We start from the raw sequence: 20,836 nt of genomic DNA on the forward strand, positions 1-20,836 counted from the left end.
ATTTGCTTCAATTCAGGACAGACTGTGAGCTGGAACCACCCAACTAAGATACTAATAAGATAGATAAGATTCCTAATCCTCATGATAAATGTTTGTTGTCTGAAAAAACAAAAAATAGTATAAAACAAGAGAAAATGAGCATTACTGAACTAGTGACAGATGAATTGATTAGCAAATGAAAAAGCATTTGAGAACTAATGGACAGTATAGCTTCCTTTCCCATTTAAAAAAATCTCTAATAGAAAAATTCTTTTATAGATATGTGGAATTCTTTACAGTTTGAGTGCATGTTACTCAAAATTACTAGAGTCATGTGTTTCTTTCTTTGCTATTTTTGAGGTTTTTGAGAAACATTCAAAATATAGCTGGAACTATATCAGTTTATTTGGTAAGTATTTAATATGGTGGGACATTTTTAATATTTATAGGTTTTGAAATATGAAATTAAACGTTTATACTGTTTTACTTCGTTGTCATTTTGTTGTTGTTGTTATTCAGTATATTGTAAACAATAGTTGTGATGGGGTAGATTTTCCCCCCTCAGGCTTCAGTGAATAGAATCTTTCTATTTAAAAAAACTTTTTTTTTCTTTTATAGCTTTTGTGCTGTAAATACTCAGTGCTTTTAGGTTAAATATCATATTTCCATATTTGATAAAAGAGCTTTCAGGTCTATATGAAAAAAGTTTGGAATTTTAGAGCTGAATTTTGAGCATAATTCCAACACATATAACCACTCACAAGTTTCCTCAATATCTTGTGATCCTTGGTTGTAAGTTTAAAATACAGATTGAAATTATATTTTTTATATAACATCAACATCAGTTTTGTCAGAAAATTTCTTTTAAACAAGTGATTTTTAAGCAGACTTCTTGGTATATTTTCATTTATGGTATATGACTAAGTTAAGCATAATGATTCTTGTCTGTGTGGTTAATATTTTAAGTGTTCTTAGTATTAATTGAGTCATAATACATGTCAAGTTTTGTTAGCATTTGGATTTTTTCTGTGATTTTTTTTTTTCTTTAACATTTGTATATAAGATCCTTGGTGTTTGGAATGTTGATAGCTGCTTTTTATTGTATTAAGCTATTGAATTTCACTTCAGTTAGATCTTCCCAAGGTAAAAAATTAAGTGTTCTTTGAAAAGAACCTCAATACTCTGTAATGTCCTACATGGGAAAAGCTTGTAAAAAGTGGATATATGTATAATTGAGTCACTTGGCTGTACACCTGAAGCTAGGGCAACACTGCACATCAGCTGTGTTGTTTAGTCGCTCAATTATGTCCGACTCTTCGCAACTGCAAGGACTATAGCTTGCCAGGCTTCTTCGTTCATGGGATTTCCCAGGCAATAATACTGGCGTGGATTGCCATTTCCTTCTCCAGGGGCTCTTCCTGATCCCAGGATGGAATCTAACTATATGCCAGTAAAAATTAAAAAAGAAGAAAAAGCACTGGGTTGTTGTAGTGTCTTCTGACAAATGGGAGGTAATAGCTTTGTAGCTCCCTTTGTTAAGCTGTCAAGAAATAACCTAACCATGTTTAAGTATCATTATTATATATTATACATATATACATGTATATATTAGATATTTATTTTAGAGAATTTGCATCTATTGAAAATAAAAATCAGTATTTTTTAATGTTTGTGTTAGAAAACTTATTTGCCATTATGTCTGTTTTTACTGAAATGCTTTTATCATCATTTCTATACTTTAATTTCTTTTTTATCTTTCTGAAGTTCCATGTAATTGCCTTTTTAAAAAAAATGATTTTGCGTTGTTTCTCTGATCTTGTTTGAGCCATGTGATCATCTAAATACTGTATTTTGCTAATATTGGTCTAACGTTTAGTGTTCCGTTTATGTTGTGTGTTATGGATTAATTTTGGAAAGCCTTGCCCTCAACTTTTTTCTTTGAATCTGCTAGGTGCCTCATTTTCTAAAATTTCTCAGAAAAAGTTTTATCAGTATTTTTCAGTGACTAATGCAGAGATGAGAGGAGGAAAATAGAGGGGGAAATGAATAACTAAAGAGAAAAATATGAGCCTTGCTTCTCGTGAAATTTGATTTGAAAACATCATCTGGAAGCTAAATTGTATGGTAAGTAGTAAGCTAGATTAGGACTTCATTTCTGCTGGACTTGTCTAGCACTTAAAATATTCAACCCGTCCAAGACCAAAGTCAGCCCTGTTTTAACTTCTTTAATTATATAGATGAAGGTGGCACTATTTATTCAATCACCCAGTTTGAAACATCTCATTAATTTTTTTCTTTTTTTCCCCCTGATTCTACCTGCACAAACCCTCTCCCTTTCATTTCTACTGCTACCACCTTAATTTAGCCTCTCTGATCTTCAGTATCTCTCCTTAGAACTATTGCAGTTCAGTTCAGTCACTCACTTGTGTCCAACTCTTTGTGACCCATGGACTGCAGCACGCCAGGCTTTCCTGTCCATCACCAGCTCCAGGAGCTCACTCAAACTCATATCCATCGAGTCGGTGATGCCATCCAACCATCTTGTCCTCTGTTGTTCTCTTCTCCTCCCACCTTCAATCTTTCCCAGCATCAGGGTCTTTTCCAATGAGTCAGTTCTTTGCATCAGGTGGCCAAAGTATTGGAGTTTCAGCTTCAGTATCAGTCCTTCCAATGAATATTCAGGACTGATTTCCTTTAGAATGAACTGGTTGGATCTCCTTGCAGTCCAAGGGACTCTCAAGAGTCTTTTCCAACACCACAGTTCAAAAGCATCAATTCTTTGGTGCTCAGCTTTCTTTATGGTCCAACTCTCACATCCATACATGACTACTGGAAAAACCATAGCTTTGACTAGATGGACCTTTGTCAGCAAAGTCACGTCTCTGCTTTTTAATACGCTGTCTAGGTTTGTCATAGGTTTTCTTCCAAGAAGCAAGTGTCTTAATTTCATGGTTGCAGTCACTACCTGCAGTGATTTTGGAGCCCAAGAAAATTAAGTCTTTCACTGTTTCCATTGTTCCCTCATCTGTTTGCCATGAAATGATGGGACTGGATGCCATGATCTTAGATTTCTGAATGTTGAGTTTTAAGCCAGGTTTTTCACTCTCCACTTTCTCTTTCATCAAGAGGCTCTTTACTTCTTCACTTTCTGCCAAAAGGGTGGTCTCTTCTGCATATCTGAGGTTATTGATATTTCTCTCAGCAATATTTAAATATTTGTTAAATATCTCCTATGTTTCTGTGGTAGGGGTTAGAGATTCAGCACGGAACAAGACAGAAATTATCTCACTTTTAGAATTTGCAGTACAGTTGGAAGAGACAATCGTAGAACAAGGAATTACAAGTGTTCCAAGAATCGTGAAGGGAAAATGCAGACTGCCACATAAATGTATTAACTGACAAACCTACAGTCTGGAAAGTGATTCAGGAAAGTCTTCTATTTTATCAACCACAGTTTATTCTGCATAGTCTACCAGTTGCAGAGGTTAGTGGATATTTTATAGCTATGAGCAGTTAAATGATTTAAAATAAATGTTTTAAAATGAAGATATTTAATACAAATTAAACATTCATACAACTTCTGAAACAGCTTTGGACAAATCCTTTCCGGACACCAGGACACTTTGAAAACTTTTGCCCTGAAGAGGCCACCCCTTCCCTCCAGTGTGGGTTTCAACTTTGGGTTTTCCCAGGTCTCAATTGCTTAAGTACTGACAGAATTCCTATGTTATGTTTCACACTCTTTGAACATCAGAAGTTAGGAGTAGGCACTTTCAGTAGGAGGGTGTATATGGTTACAAGAAAGAGGTCTTACAGGTAGATTGAGTCTCTCTATAGCCAGAGTCCAGCAGCTTATAGGTAAGTTATTAAATGTACAAGTAACTAGGATATAGGTTGAATATCTTTGTAAGTTTTAAAATATATAAATTTATTTGTAAATCAGAAAAAATATCCCTTATCATATGCTGGCTCCTAATTTATGGTTTATAAAATAAGGTTAGTATAGCCACAAACTTCAGTGCTTACTAAATGAATGAAACTTAATTTTGCATCAAGATGAGATCTGAATCCTTTCTCATCTCTGTGAGAACATGTCATAGGACCTTAGATTAATTAACCTCTCTGCCTCAGTACACACACACATACACACACATATATATATACATATATAGTTTTGCTATTTTTAAAAAGTTAATATACTTTAATTATAATGAAGATCACTACAGAAAAGGTTATTGATTTTTTTTGCTATTTTTAAAAAGAAGTTAATATACTTTAATTATAATGAAGATCACTACAGAAAAGGTTCTTTATTGATTTTTTTTTTCTTAGTGGGAGGATCATAGACAATGCATTGTTTGGTTGGTCTGGTTACAATAGATTTTATCCAAGGAATGGTCTTGTTGAGTGTTTTCCTTACAACCTGGTTATGTAAGTTACACTGTACTTTCTATAAGGGAAGAATTCGTTTATGTGTTGTTAGTATCAGTAGCCAGGGAGAGGAGAACTAGGTTGTTGACACTTTTATTCTGTTGTAGGTAATTGTAACCATAACTGACTTGTAAAGCTTCTCTTCACTTTTAATAGATATTTTGCTTTCTTGAATATATGCGCCCAGGGAGAGTCCATATTGCTGGAAGTATAATTTATCTCTTGTGAAAGTTTAGAAGGAACAGTTGAAGTGTGAGTGGTGACTAAATTTTTTTTCTCTTTTGCTATCAGCAAATAGGGTTATTCATCTTCATTTCTTTTTACCAACCCTTTAGAGAGGCTTTTACTAAAACCTACAGCATTAAAAAAAAATATCATGGGGTTTATCCTATTCTTGATACTAACTACTGTTGTTTATGTTAGTATTATTAGATATTTTGAAAAGCTTAGCTCGTGTGTAGTCTTTGTATATTTGTGTCTACACTTTAGTTTTATCTTGAAAGCATCCAATTTTTAACTTTAATAATAAGATTTGTTTAGTGTGTTTGATAGTTTCCCTCAAATTTGGAAAAATTTCAGACATTTTTTTCTTCAGGTTTTGTTTTGTTTTGTTTTGTTTTAGCTTGTAATCTCTTTGGGCCAAATAAATGTATCCAGAAATTAAAATATTTACTGAAAGTGGAGAGAAACTTTATATACAATAACATGGTTGCAATAACTCACACCAAAATAAAAGTATAAACAACCTCACTATTCTCTCTTTCAGGGATTCCAGTTATATGTATGTTAGGCTTTTTGATGTTATCCTTTTGTGCATTGATGCCCTGTTTAGTTTCTGTCTTTTTCTATGTATATTTAATTTTGTGTGTTTCATTTTTCTTTACCTTCAGCTTCACTAATCCTTTCTTTCACAGTGGTTAAGCTGGTATTAATCCTATCCAGTGTATTTTATTTTATTTTATTTATCCAGTGTATTTAAAAAAAATCTCAGATGTATACTTTTCATGTCTAGAAGTTCATTTTAAAAAAACTCCCCATTTCTTTCCTCATGCTTAATGCTCTTCTCTATTTTCTTGAATATATTTGTATTAGCTCTTTTAAAGTTCTTGTCCTCCATTTTATCATCTGTACCATTTGTGAGTCTGTTTTTATTGATTGTTATTTCTCCTTGTTTGTATCCCTGGTAATTTCTCTTTGGATGCCAGACATTATGATTTTACACTGTTGTGTGCTGAATTTTTTTTTTTAATTTTCATAAATGTTATGGGGATTTGTTCTGAGATACAGTTATTTGAAAATAGTTAGATGCATTCATGGCCCTGGATGTTTTTAAAGATTTAAAAAAATTTTTTTTCACTCTGTGACTATACAGACTCTTCACAGACCTGTGTGATCATTAAGGATTGTTCTGCCTGCGCCTTTCTAGTTGTTCTTTGCTTTGTTATACACATGCATTCAAAAGTACTCAGCCAAAGTTTCAAGAGGAACCGCCTCTAGATATCAAGAGGCATATCTTTGGACAGCTCTCTTCAGTGTTCTCCCTTGCCTTGGCCTTCTCAAAACTCTTAATTCTGTCTCTTCAACTCAGTGAGACTGCTTAGTTCTGTTTGGGTTCCTCATTCCTATGCTGCAGTCTGAAAACTCTCTCAGACAATAAACTGGGGGCAATCTTAAGGATGACCTCACTTATTTTCTTTTGTGGATCCTTATTCTGTGCTGCCTATTGTCTAGTGTCTAAAATCCTTCATTTCATATATTTTGTCTATTTTTCCCATTTAAGGTGGGAGGCTGAATCTGGTCTCTGTTAACTGTGGTGGTCAGAAGCTAAAGTGGTCTGGTGGGTATTTGAAATCTCAAACAAAGAGGAATCATATTTCAAAGTTATGCTGTCATTAGAAATCTGTATTATCATTGTGCCCAAACATAGTTTCAGAAATATTTTCCTTATTCTTTAGACACGTCATAAGCTCTTCTGATGATTAATTCTAGGACTGTTCTCATTGAAATTAAAATTGTAGGTAAAAATAATTTTCCTGTTTTTCTATTAAAGAACAGAATCTTACATAAGCTATATATGGCACTTATAGAACCATGCTGTTATCTGTTTAGCTTCCTGCAAATGTAGGAGAATTTTTTGCTTCAGCCTGTCTAGATAATAGTAGTTGTAACTGGACTTCCTTTGCTCTTGCGTTATATCCTCCCCTGCTCTGAAGTCCTCAATGGCTCTTCCTTCTCTGTTTAAGTTGAATGAAGTCCATTTTCTTCCTAGCCTGGTTTTTACAATCCAAACTCAATTTACTTTCAGGCTTATGTGTTCTCTCACTGTAATCAGAACTCTTTTTCATTTAGGCTCATGTATGCATTCATTTTCTCCTGTACTTGTATGCTTTGCTCCTTTTCTTTTCTGCTTTTTTGCTTACACCTCAATTAGTTTTTGTCATTAAACAAATCACCCCAAAGCTCAGGGACCAAAATTATAATTCATAAATTATTCTGTGGGTTGGCAGTTTGACTGGGTTCAGCTGAATGGTTCTTTTGGTCTTGTCTGGGCTCATTTGCTCTCGTCTGTGTGAAGCAGTCACCTAGCTTGGGTTTCTTCATTATCTTGCTCCCAAAACCAGCCAAAGAGGGGAAGTCTTGTGCATAAGTGCTTTTTAACCTTCTGGAACATATTTGTTGATGTCCCACTGATCAAAGCAAGTCATAGGGCCAACCCCAGTTTCCAGAATGCTGAAGAAGCTCTACCTTTCAATGGCAGGCGGAGCAAGGTCACATTGTTAAGGCATGTGTATACAGTTATGGGAGAATTTGGGGCTATTTTGCAATCACCAGTGAGTCAGCTTCATTTTAGAAGTCGAAGGAGCACTCTCATAGCCTCCCTGGATGACCCCAGTGGGAGGGGGAGCTTCCCTTGGCAGTGGTGCACCATACTGTATGAGGGAAAACACTTTGAAGCCCAGCATGTTTAAGGGATAATGAATGGTTTTTATAAAAAGTTAATAGAGAAGGGTTTACTCATCCAGTCATATATTTTAAAGCTGGTTATGGGAGATAGGACTAGTGGAAAACCTGAGACCATTGAAATGCACTACGGCCAAGCACTGACTGGCCGGCAAGATGAGTAAGGGACCATCAGACCCAGGGCCTGGCAGGACCAGTTAAAGCAGGAGAAAGGATTGATGGGATTGTGGGGAAAGAGGAAAGGTAATGAAGATGCACACAGGTTATATGAGGGTATGGCAAAGTGGAAAAACTGGTATTCAGTTGCTGCTTTCCTGTCCTTTTTTTTTAAATGCTACAACTTTGGTAATATCCTATTTGTAAAGGCCAAGGCTTAATTCTATCATGAATTCATTAATTAAACATTACTGTGCCAATTACTGGAATGGGACTTTTCATTCAGGAATGCTGTCACTGATTGATATTCACAATTAAAACTACGGGAAGGGATAAATTGGGCGATTGGGACTGACATATACACACTACAATATATAAAATAGGTAACTAACAATGTCCTACTGAATAGCACAGGGAACTCAGTACTCTGTAATGACCTGTATTGGAAAAGAATCTTAAAAAGAGCAGATGTATGTATATTATGGAGAAGGCAATGGCAACCCACTCCAGTACTTTTGCCTGGAAAATCCCATGGATGGAGGAGCCTGGCAGGCTGCAGTTTACGGGGTTGCTGCAAGTCAGATACAATTGAGCGACTTCACTTTCACTTTTCACTTTCATGCATTGGAGAAGGAAATGGCAACCCACTCCAGTGTTCTTGCCTGGAGAATCCCAGGGACGGGGGAGCTTGGTGGGCTGCCGTCTATGGGGTCGCACAGAGTCGGACACAACTGAAGCGACATGCCAGCAACCAGCAAACCACTATAAATTCTATCTAGCTCCTCTCAGAAACCTGGTATGATTATCTTAGCCCATGTTAATCTCCCCAGTTCCGGCTTATCATATGTGTTGGCCCTTGCAGTTTGATGTTGATTAACTTATATATCAGGAAGCAACAGTTAGAACTGGACATGGAACAACAGACTGGTTCCAAACAGGAAAAGGAGTCCATCAAGGCTGTATATTGTCACCCTACTTATTTTACTTCTATGCAGAGTACATCATGAGAAACGCTGGGCTGGAAGAAGCACAAGCTGGAATCAAGATTGCTGGGAGAAATATCAATCACCTCAGATATGCAGATGACACCACCCTTACGGCAGAAAGTGAAGAGGAACTCAAAAGCCTCTTGATGAAAGTGAAAGAGGAGAGTGAAAAGTTGGCTTAAAACTCAACATTCAGAAAACTAAGATCATGGCATGTGGTCCCATCACTTCATGGGAAATAGATCGGGAAACAGTGAGAGACTTTATTTTTGGGGGCTCCAAAATCACTGCAGATGGTAATTGCAGCTATGAAATTAAAAGATGCTTACTCCTTGGAAGGAAAGTTATGACCAACCTAGATAGCATATTCAAAAGCAGAGACATTACTTTGCCAATAAAGGTCTGTCTAGTCAAGGCTATGGTTTTTCCAGTGGTCATGTATGGATGTGAGAGTTGGACTGTGAAGAAAGCTGAGCGCCCAAGAATTGATGCTTTTGAGCTGTGGTGTTGGAGAAGACTCTTGAGAGTCCCTTGGACTGCAAGGAGATCCAACCAGTCCATTCTGAAGGAGATCAGCCCTGGGATTTCTTTGGAGGGAATGATGCTGAAGCTGAAACTCCAGTACTTTGGCCACCTCATGTGAAGAGTTGACTCACTGGAAAAGACTCTGATGCAGGGAGGGATTGGGGGCAGGAGGAGAAGGGGATGACAGAGGATGAGATGGCTGGATGGCATCACTGACTCGATGGACATGAGTTTGAGTGAGCTCCGGGAGTTGGTGATGGACAGGGAGGCCTTGCGAGCTGCGATTCATGGGGTCATAAAGAGTCGGACACAACTGAGTGACTGAACTGAACTTATATATTTTGCCTTTTTAATCCAGAAAATTATTAATACTATTAATTTCTGGTTTTATATTGTATTCTACTTCAAAAAATAATTTGGAAATGATTGTTTAACTTCTTCCTTTGATTGTAATCTCACTGAGGGCAAAACTATGCATTTATACTTCTTTGTACTCTTCTATGTGTTTGTAAGAATTATTGAATGACATTCTGTTAAATTGGGCTTCCCAGGTGATGCCAGTGATAAAGAATCCGCCTGCCAATGCAGGAGACATAAGAGATGCAGGTTCAACCCCTGGGTCAGGAAGATTCCTTGGAGGAGGGCATGGCAACCCCTGCCAGTGTTCTTGCCAGTATACCCATAAACAGAGGAGCCTGGCAGGTTACAGCCTATGGGGTTGCACAGAGTTGAACACGAGTGAAGCAACTTGGCACATACGATAAATTTAAAAGTCAACTCTTACTTATTTACTTGAGGACTACTTCTTTTCATTCAACTGTCTGGGTGGTAAAAGACATTTCATTCATTCTTCCACTCATTATTTATTCAATAATTATTCTGTGGTAGGTATTATACTAGGTACTGAGATACAAAGATGAGAAGAATTCTGCTCTTGACCTCAAGAAATTTATAGTTCTGTAGGAAGACTTTGTAAAGTGTCTTAGAAGACATGTGATTTTGCAGTTGCTTGTAAGCCTGTTCTTTACTCTGAACCTAGATTTCTGCCTCATGCCCAACTCACAGGTTACCTGACTTTTGACCATTGTACAGATGGGACAGTCTCTTGCTGTCATACTGCTAGATGATTGTTGCCTAATCTACATTGTGTCTGGCTCTTCCTTCTCTGGTTTATATTACTGTTATCTGTTACTGTTCTTTTTAAGAGTCATTAGTTACTCAGTCGTGTCCAACTCTGTGACCCCATGGACTGTAGCCCGCCAGGCTCCTCCGTCTATAGAACCCAGGCAAGAATACCAGAGTGGTTGCCATTTCCTTCTGCAGGGGATGTCCGGACCCAGGGATTGAACCCAGGTCTCCAGCATTGCAGGCAGACTCTTTACTGTTTGAGCCCCTGGGGAAGCCCTAATCATAGGGTATGTAAAAGTGTGTGTACAGTTTAAAGAGGAAAGCCAAGGGGACAAGAAATAGAACATTGCTAGTATCTCAGAAGCCCTTTCTTTATCTCATCCCTTTTTCTTTTGGTGGTTTAGTCACTATCATGTCCGACTCTCTTGATCTCATGGACTATAGCCTGCAAGGCTCCTCTGTCCATGGGATTTTCCAGGCAAGAATACTGGAGTGGTTTGCTATTTCCTTCTCTAGTGAATCTTCCCGATCCAGGGATCGAACATGGGTCTCCTGCACTGCAGGCAGATTCTTTACCGACTGAGCTACCAGGGAAGCCCTTTTCTTACTCCAAAGCAATTCGTTCTTATGCTTTTTATGAAAAATCATTTTCTTGTTTTATTCTTTATAGACTTAACTACCTATATTTGTACCCCTATTTATCATAGTTTAGTTTTGCTTATTTTTGAACTTTATATGGAAGGACTTACATTGTATGTATATTTTTGTATTGCTTGATTTTTTTCAATATCTGCTGTCTTACCTGGTGGCTCAGGGTAAAGAATCTGCCTGCCAATGTAGAAGACGTTGGTTTGATCCCTGGGTCAGAAAGACCCCCTAGAGAAGAAAATGGCAACCCACTCCAGTGTTCTTGCCTGGAGAATCCCATGGACAGAGGATTCTGGTGGACTACAGTCCACAGGGTCGCAAAAGAGTCTGTTACACCTTAGCAACTAAACAACAAACAACACTTGAGTTTCTTCATGTAGTTCAGAGTAGCAGTAGTTTCTTCATTTTAGTATATTTTTCAAATAATGGTATTATTTGAAAGATATTCACTTCCTAATCCCTGAAACTTCTGAATATGATACCTTATAGGGGAATGAACTTTATAGGTGTCATTAAATTAAAGCTCTGAGATGGGAAGATTATTCTTCATTATCCACTTGGGCTTAGTGTACTCACAAGGGGCCTTCAAAAAGGAGGCATATATATTTTGTCAGAGGGAAATAAAGAGATGTGATGATGGAGGCACAGGTCAGAGAGTTTTGAAGATGCTTGACTAAACCACTCTAGTTTTGAAGATGGTGGATGAGGCCATGAACCTAAGAATGAAGGCAACTTCTTGAGGTTGGAAAGGTCAAGGAAAAGGATTCTCCTCTAGAGACTCTAGAAGGAGCATAGCCTTGCTGACACCTTGAGTTTAGCCCCAGTGGAAATCTGGACTTCTGATCTCCAGACCTGTAAGACTGTAACTTTATGTTGTTTTGCTGCTGAATTTATGGTGATTTGTTACGTCAGCAGTAGGAAGCTACTACATTTTTTTACTGTATGAGCATAATTTATCCATTCTTCTCTTGCTGGACATTTGGCTTGTTTCCAGGTTTTGGTATTTATGGACAATGTGATTGAAAATTCTTGTACACAGTTCCCGGTACATGTGAGAAGAGTGTTTTTAGGATGTATACATATGAAAAGGGTTGCTGGGTCACAGTTGGTGCATATTTTCAGCTTTACTTTGTAATAAAGAACCATTTTCCAAAGTACTTTCCTACTAGCAGTATATGAGGCTTTACTTTTTATATTTAAATAAGTTCTTTTTTTATATTCACTATGACAAAGCTTTCTTTTTTTAAGTAGGTGTGTACTCAAAATTTGCTTCAAGTCAAAACACATTTGGGAAAGAATATATACTTTTTCCATCCTAGAAATAGTTTTGTTTCTTTTTTGGTCAACCAATTTTTGTTAACTCTAAGAGCAAAATGATAACAAATCAAATGCTATAATTTAATTTGAATCGTAGTTGTAGAGTAACAATTTCTCTTGTTGACAAAAACATTTTCATATCAATTTGATAAGTAGTAGTTGCATACTAGGTTTAAATTCTAGTCTTCCGTGATTATTTCCTTTCATCAGCATTCAAGCAATTCAGGGACTATTTTGGACAGCATTATGTTTGTGATTGTGATTATTTCTTCTTCTGTTGGTTAAGAAGCATGCAAACTGATGTATAATAATAAATAATGATTACCATTTATTGGGCATAGTCAGTGTAGCAGGCACTGGGATGAATAAGCACTTTTACATATGCCATATATTATGACTTTTAATCCTTAAATAGCCACACTTATTATCCTCTTTTTATAACTGAGGCAATTGAAGAGGCATAGAGAAGTCATGGAGTTTTCATTCCAATACCAAAGAAGGGCAGTGCCAAAGGGTGTTCAAACTACTGCACAATTGCACTCATTTCACATGCTACTAAGGTCATGCTCAGAATCCTCCAAGCTAGGCTTCAACAGCATGTGAACCGAGAACTTCCAGATGTACAAGCTGGATTTAGAAAAGGCAGAGGAACCAGAGATCAAATTGCCAACATCCATTGGATCATAGGAAAAGCAAGAGAATTCCAGAAAAACACCTACTTCTGCTTCATTGACTACATTAAAGCCTTTAACTGTTTGGATCACAACAAACTGTGGAAAATTCTTCAAGAGATGGGAATACCAGACCACCTTACCTGCCTCCTGCGAAACCTGTATGCAGGTCAAGAAGCAGCGGTTAGAACTGAACATGGAACAGCAGACTGGTTCAAAATTGGGAAAGGAGTGTGTATTGTTAAGTTAAGGCTGTATATTGCCACCCTATTTATTTAACTTATATACAGAGTACATCATGCAAAATGCTGGGCTGGATGAAGCACAAACTGGAATCAAGATTGCTGGGAGAAATATTAATAACCTCCAATATGCAGATGACACCACCCTAATGGCAGAAAGTGAAGAGAAACTAAAGAGCCTCTTGATGAAGGTGAAAGAGGGGAGTGAAAAAGCTGGTTTTAAACTCAACAATCAGAAAACTATAACCATAGCATCCAGTCCCATGGCAAATAAATGGGAAAACAATGGAAACAGTGAAAGACTTTATTGTCTTGGGCTCCAAAATCACTGCAGATGGTGACTGCAGCCATGAAATTAAAAGACGCTTGCTCCTTGGAAGAGAAGCTATGACAAACCGAGACAGCGTATTAAAAAGCAGAGACATTACTTTGTTGATAAAAGTCTGTCTAGTAAAAGCTATGGTTTTTCCCAGTAGTCATGTATGGATGTGAGAGTTGGACCATAAAGAAGGCTGAGTGCCAAAGAATTGATGCTTTGAAACTGTGGTGTTGGAGAGAAGACTCTTGAGAGTCCCTTGGACAACAAGGAAATCAGTCAGTCAGTCTTAAAGGAAATCAACTCTGAATATTTATTGAAAGAACTGATGCTGAAGCCCCAGTACTTTGGCCACCTGATGCGAAGAGCCAACCCATTGAAAAAGACCCTGGTGCTGGGAAAAATAGAAGGCAGGAAGAGAAGGGGATGACAGAGGATGAGATGATTGGATGGCATCACCGACTCAATGGACATGAATTTGAGCAAGCTCTGGGATGAAGGGAGGCCTGGTGTGCTGCATCCATGGGGTTGCAAAGAGTCGGACACGACTGAGTGACTGAACAGCGACAACAGAGAAGTCAAGTTATGGGTTGTAGGTCACATAGCCAGGATTTGAATCTAGGTAGTCTGGGCTTCCCTGATGGCTCAGTCCGTTAAGAGTCTACCTGCAATGCAGGAGACATGGACTGGATCCCTGGGTCAGGAAGATCCACTGGAGGAGGAAATGGCAACCCACTCCAGTATTCTTGCCTGGAAAATTCCTTGGACAGAGGAGCCTGGCAGGCTGCAGTCCATAGGGTCACAAAGAGTTGGACAGGATTGAAGCGATTTAGCACTCACTGAAGCTAAAAGACAATAAAGACACTGCAGTGTTACGTTACTTTCTCAGATAATACTCTTGTAGGGACTTCTCGTCATTAAGTGTGGTTTGATCTGGTTTATGCTTTTGGAATTCTTGTACACTTTTTATCCATCTGCCTATGTGTCCTATCCTTCTGATTTCCATTCTCCTTTTAGTTCTCATTTTTCCTCTCATCTGTTATAACTCTATATGTGACCCTATGTGACTTTTAAATTACATGCAGTTTAATGTCTCTTTTTCAGCTGGCTAAATTACCTGACCAAATATCTATTGATTAACTGCAAACTTCGTAATTTTTTATTATGGCAGAGGATTTAGTGACTATAATATGATCTTCATTGTCAAAGAATTTGTAATCTAGGAGATTGTCAATATTTACTTATTAATTTATTGGCTATTTTTCTTCTTAATCTTTTTCTACCAAGTAAATGTTTCAAATGATTTTTCACCACATGGTCTTTTACAAGTTGCATCTCCATTTAGTATGTTCTGTCCATATTTTGATCATCTTTGGGTCTGTTTTGGCAACACCTCCAGATTTAGCATCATTGTCTGAATTCATTAGCATGCTATTTACTTGTTATTTTAAGTCTTTGAGGGTATTGCCAAGAAGGAATTATTTCATTTCTCTCTTGGAGTATCTCATTTTCCCTCACCCGGATTATTTTAAGTCTATTAGTGTTACTTAAAAAATGAATCACAATTACTTGACAGCATCGATGCCGCAGCCAAATTAAATTAATTTTCTCAGATATAATTTGTGGTATGGAATCAGAAAGAACCTGTGGTTTGTGTACAACTTTGAGAAACTCTTGTCTTATAACATTGATATACATTGATATACATAGATAGCATTAGTTATTTATGGCTGCATAACAAATTACCTCAAACTTAGTGTTTTAAAACAGCAACATTATTTCAGAATGTCTATGGGTAAGGATTTTGTGTGTTACTCAGCTGGGTATTCTGTTTCAAGATCAACCACAGGCTACGATTAAGGTAGGCTATAGTCATCTCAAGGCTCACCTGGGGAAGGTTCTATTTCCAGGCTTACTCCAGTAGTTGGCATGATTCCATTCCTTGTGGGTGGTTGGACTGAGGGCTTGCAGGTACCCTTTATAAGTGGAATCATATGTCAGCAGAGGTTGTCCTAGCATATGGGTCTTTCCTTGAGGCAACATGACAGCTTTCCTCATCAGAGTAAGTAGGAAGAGCTATAGAGAGATAATAAGCGAGGTAGATGGCACTTGGTGACATGAAGATGGGAAGTGCATCCTGTCGCTTCTGCTGCATTCTGTTCATTAGAGGCAGGTTACTGGATTCACCTACACTCAAGGGGAAGGGGTCAATAGCATAAGATAGGGATTATTAGGAGTCATTTTAGAAGCAATATAGTATACCTTGGTAGCTTATAGGATTCTGGGCTTTTCCCTTAGGGCTCAATTTCTAGTTGGAGCAAGTGTATTTTTTAGCTTTATATCAGTGTCTTGAAGGACTCCACCCAGGATACTGGGGGCTTCCCAGGTGGCAGAGTGATGAATCTATCTGCCAATGCAGGAGACGTAAGAGATGAGGGTTCAATTCCTGGATTAGGAAGATCCCTTCAAGTAGGAAATGACAACCCTCTCCATTATTCTTGCCTTAAGAATTCCATGGACAGAGGAGCCTGGAGGGCTACAGTCCATAGGGTCACAACTCCCCATCCAGGCTGCCACATAGCATTGAGCAGAGTTCCATGTACTATACAGTAGGTCCTTGTTGGTTATGCATTTTAAATGTAGCAGTGTGTACATGTCCATCCCAAATGCCTTAGCTGTGCCTTCCCCCAACAACCATAAATTAATTCTCTAAGTTTGTGAGTCTGTTTCTGTTCTGTAAGTAACTTCATTTGTGTCATTTTTTAGATGGCCACGTATAAGGGATGTCATGATATTTATCCTTCCCTGTCTGACTTCACTCAGTATGACAGTCTCTAAGTCCATCCATGTTGCAGCAAATGGCATTATTTCATTCTTTTTAATGGCTGAGTAATATTCCACTCATAACATCCCTTTATAATCATACCTTTATCCTACCTCTAACTCTTGGCAACCACTGATCTGTTCTTTGTCACTCTAGTTTTATTGTTTTGAAAATGTCATATAAATATAATCATACAGTATGTAACTTCTGGAGACTGGCCAGTGATGTCAAACATCTTTTCATGTCCAGTCAATATAACCTCTTTGGTGAAGTGTCTATTTTTGCCTCATTTTAAATTGGGTCATTCGTTTACTTACAGTTGAATTTTAAGTGTTCTGTATGTATTTGGATACAAGCCCTTGGTTGGATATTATGATTTGCACACATTTTCTTCCAGTATATAGCTTGTCTTTTCATTTTCTTAACAATGTCTTTCACAGAGTATAAGTTTTCAATTTTAGTAAAGTTCAATTTATCAGGTTTTTTTCTTTTATGAAATGTGATTTAGGTATCATGTCCAAAACCTTTTGCACAAAGTTTTATTACAAGTTTATTTTTAAATGTTTTGTGTTTTACATTTAGATCTGTGATACATTTTGAGTTAAGTTTTTTATGTAAGGTTTGAGGTTTAAGATTTGAGGTTGTTTTTTCCATACAGCTTACAACTGTTCCAACACTTTGTTGGAAATTCTGTCTTATCTGTGTCGAGTGGCCTTTCCGTCTTTGTCAAATACCGCTTGGCTTAGAATAGGCAAAGCTATAGAGACAGAAAATAGACTAGTGGTTGCCAGGGACCAGGGAAAGGAACGAATAGAGTGACAGCTAATAAGTATGAAGTTTCTTTTTGGGTTGGTGAAAATGTTCTGGAATTGGATAGTGGTGGTGAATATACGACTTTGTGAATATACTACAAACCACTGAATTGTATACTTTAAAATACGGTATGTGGATTATACTTGCATTTTTAAAAAGCTGAAAATTTAATTAAACTATTTGTGTAGATCTGTTTATGCACTCTATTGTATTTCATTTATTTGTAATATGACTATCCCTTTGCCAATAGCACACTGGCTTGATTACTGTAACTATATAGTATTAAGTCTTAAAATCATGTACTGTGATTCCTCCAACTTTATTACTGTTTTTCAAAACTGTTTTAGATACTTTAGTTCCTTTCAGTTCAGTTCAGTCGCTCAGTCATGTCCGACTCTTTGCGACCCCATGAATCGCAGCACGCCAGGCCTCCCTGTCCATCACCAACTCCCAGAGCTCACTCAGACTCTTGTCCATTGAGTCGGTGATGCCATCCAGCCATCTCATCCTCTGTCATCCTCCTTCTGCCCCTAATCCCTCCCAGCATCAGAGTCTTTTCCAATGAGTCAACTCTTCGCATGAGGTGGCCAAAGTACTGGAGTTTCAGCTTTAGCATCATTCCTTCCAAAGAACACCCAGGACTGATCCACCTTTCCACATAAATTTTAGAATCAGCATGTCTATGTAATGGCTTTTCCTTGAATTTCAGTTGGAATATTGTTAAATATGTTGATCAGTTTGAGCAGCTTTTTTTTTTTTTACTGTCCTTTATCAGATTGAGAAAATTCCATTGTACTCCTAGTTTACTAACAGTTTATATCATGTATGACTTGAATTTTGTCAAATGCTTCTCCTGCATTAAATAATAATTATGTTGTTTTTTGTTTTAGACTGTTAATCTGATGAATTTTATGAATTGATTTTTGAATATTAAACAAGTCTTACTTCCCCAGAGTAAACCATGTGGCACTGAAGTATAATGCTTTTTATGTATTTCTGGATTTAATTTACTAATATTTTGTTGAGAATTTTTGTGTCTATGTATATGGACAGGGAGGCCTGGTGCGCTGCGGTTCATGGGGTTGCAAAGAGTCAAACACGACTGAGTAACTGAACTGAACTGATAGATGTTCATGGGGAAGATTGGTTTTTCTTGCATTGTCTTTTATTGTTTTTTTTTTTTTAAATCATTTTTATAGTTTCTACACTGCTGCTGCTGCTAAGTCGCTTCAGTTGTGTCCGACTCTGTGAGACCCCATAGACAGCAGCCTACCAGGCTCCCCTGTCCCTGGGATTCTCCAGGCAAGAACACTGGAGTGGGTTGCCATTTCCTTCTCCAACGCATGAAAGTGAAAAGTGAAAGTGAAGTCGCTCAGTGGTGTCTGACTCCTAGCGACCCCATGGACTGCAGCCCACCAGGCACCTCTGTCCATGGGATTTTCCAGGCAAGAGTACTGGAGTGGGGTACCATTGCCTTCTCCAATTCCCACACTAGGCATTACTATTTTCCCCTCCAGCTTTATGACTGTTTTCATATCAGGCTAATGCTGTCTTCATAAAATGAATTGGGGTGTATTTCCTACCCTTGTATTTCTGGAAGAGATTGTATAGATCTTTTTTTAACATTTGATAGAATTTGGCAGTGGAAAAATCTCTGTATTCTTTTGTGGGAAGGTTTTGAATTATGGGTTCAGTTTTTTAACAGGACAATTCAGACTTTTCCTTTCGTCTTGGGTGAATTGTTGGGTTTGCAGCTTTTGAGAAATTGGTCCATTGTTGTCCAGGTTATGTGTGCAGTATTGATCTTTTATACTTTTTCATGTTTGTAGAGTCTATAATGATAAGTCCTGTTACACAAGTTTTTAATGTTTTCATTTTCCCTCCAACCAAGGCTTTAGCTACATCCCACCAAATTTTGTTGTGTTTTAATTTTTATTCATATTTTCTAATTTACCTAAAGACTTTTTCTTTAATCTATAGATTATTTAGAATAGTCTTTGTCAAACTTTTTATTTTATTTTATTTTTTAACTTTACAATATTGTATTGGCTTTGCCATATATCAACATGAATCTGCCACAGGTATATACATGTTCCCCATCCTGAACCCTCCTCCTTCCTCCCTCCCCGTACCATCCCTCTGGGTCGTCCCAGTGCACCAGCCCCAAGCATCCAGTATCGTGCATCGAACCTGGACTGGCGACTCGTTTCATATATGATATTATACATTGTCAAACTTTTTTTAAAAAGTCCAAGTAGTAAATATGATAAGACCTGAGTCTATACTCAGTTGTAGTTACTTAAATCTGCTCTAGTAGTACAAAAACAGCCATAGGCAACACATAAATGAATGGGCATGGCATTATTCCTATAAAATTTTACTTACCACAAACAATCACGCAGCTTTGGTATTTTTGTTTAATTTCCAAATGTTTGTAAGAGTTTTCTGTTGTCTTGCTGCTATTGGTTTTTAGCTTAATTTCATTACTATTCTGTGTGTGATTTTATTTAACTTTGTTAAGGTTTATTTTGTGACCTAGGATATGACACGTCTCTCTTGGTTCCATGTGCACTTGGAAAGAATGTGTATTCTGATTTTGTTGGAGTGTTATATAAATGTACAGTAGTTTCAGTTGGTTGATGGTTACTTTCTGATTTAGTTGTCTTTCATCAAATGAGTGTCTTACAATGCAATTCAATTCTGACACTAACTGCTTGGAGTTAATGACATCATACAGGCTAAGGGGCTCAGTTCCACAAGACTGCCCCTGCTTCAGACTCTAGCTTGAAGTATGTCTTCTAGTCCTGAGTATCCTCAAGGCACTAATACTTTGCCTGGCTGGCAATGAATGTGGTGTATCTTATAGGTTCAGTAATTTGCTAGAACAAAACAGAACTCATAAAAGTTCTATACTCAGGATTGTGCCATGTGCTCAGTCATGTCCAACTCTTTGTGGCCCCATGGAGTATAGCCCGCCAGGCAGAATATTGGAATGAGGGTGTTGCTATCCTCCAGAGGATCTTCCTGACCCAGGGATCGAACCCAGTCCCCTGTGTCTCCTGCATTGCAGGCAGATTCTTTACCTGTTGAGCTGTCAGGGAAGCCCCTATACTTAGTATTACCATTTTATTTTTTATTTTTATTTTTTAACTTTACAATATTGTATTGGTTTTGCCATACATCAACATGAATCTGCCACGGGTATACACGTGTTCCCCATCCTGAACCCTCTTCCCTCCCCATACCATCCCTCTGGGTTGTCCCAGCGCACCAGCCCCAAGCATCCAGTATCGTGCATTGAACCTGGACTGGCGACTCGTTTCATATATGATATTATAGATGTTTCAATGCCATTCTCCCAAATCATCCCACCTTCTCCCTCTCCCACAGAGTCCAAAAGAATGTTCTATACATCAGTGTCTCTTTTGCTGTCTCATATACAGGGTTATTGTTACCATCTTTCTAAATTCCATATATATGCGTTAGTATACTGTATTCGTGTTTTTCTTTCTGGCTTACTTCACTCTGTATAATAGGCTCCAGTTTCATCCACCTCATTAGAACTGATTCAAATGTATTCTTTTTGATGGCTGAGTAATACTCCATTGTGTATATGTACCACAGCTTTCTTATCCATTCATCTGCTGATGGACATCTAGGTTGCTTCCATGTCCTGGCTATTATAAACAGTGCTGCGATGAACAGTGGGGTACACGTGTCTCTTTCAATTCTGGTTTCCTCAGTGTGTATGCCCAGCAGTTTTTATTATAAAGAATAAAACTGAACAACCAGATGAACAGGTATATAGGGCCAGTTTGTAAGGATTCTAAGCACAAGAA

The 20,836-nt window shown here is 37.7% G+C and overlaps 1 protein-coding gene across 10 annotated transcripts in view; it reads left to right on the plus strand.

Annotated features, from left to right (window-relative positions):
* Positions 1-20,836, plus strand: part of TTBK2 (tau tubulin kinase 2) — a 135,753-nt gene that overhangs the window by 2,416 nt on the left and 112,501 nt on the right. For 2 of the 10 annotated variants that reach the window (XM_086321686.1, XM_086321681.1), the window contains exon 2: positions 1,982-2,103. The exons of 4 other annotated variants lie outside the window; for them this stretch is intronic. The gene's annotated coding sequence lies outside the window, so the exon portion shown is untranslated. Of the gene's footprint in view, positions 1-339; positions 389-1,971; positions 2,104-20,836 lie in introns of those variants that run through there. 4 more of the 10 variants (XM_086321684.1, XM_086321680.1, XM_086321687.1 and 1 more) reach the window with 3 other exon arrangements.

Source organism: Bos grunniens, chromosome 10 (assembly GCF_055505025.1).
Source record: "Bos grunniens cultivar Pamir isolate PY7600 chromosome 10, Bosgru_T2T1.0, whole genome shotgun sequence".
NCBI lineage: Eukaryota > Metazoa > Chordata > Mammalia > Artiodactyla > Bovidae > Bos > Bos grunniens.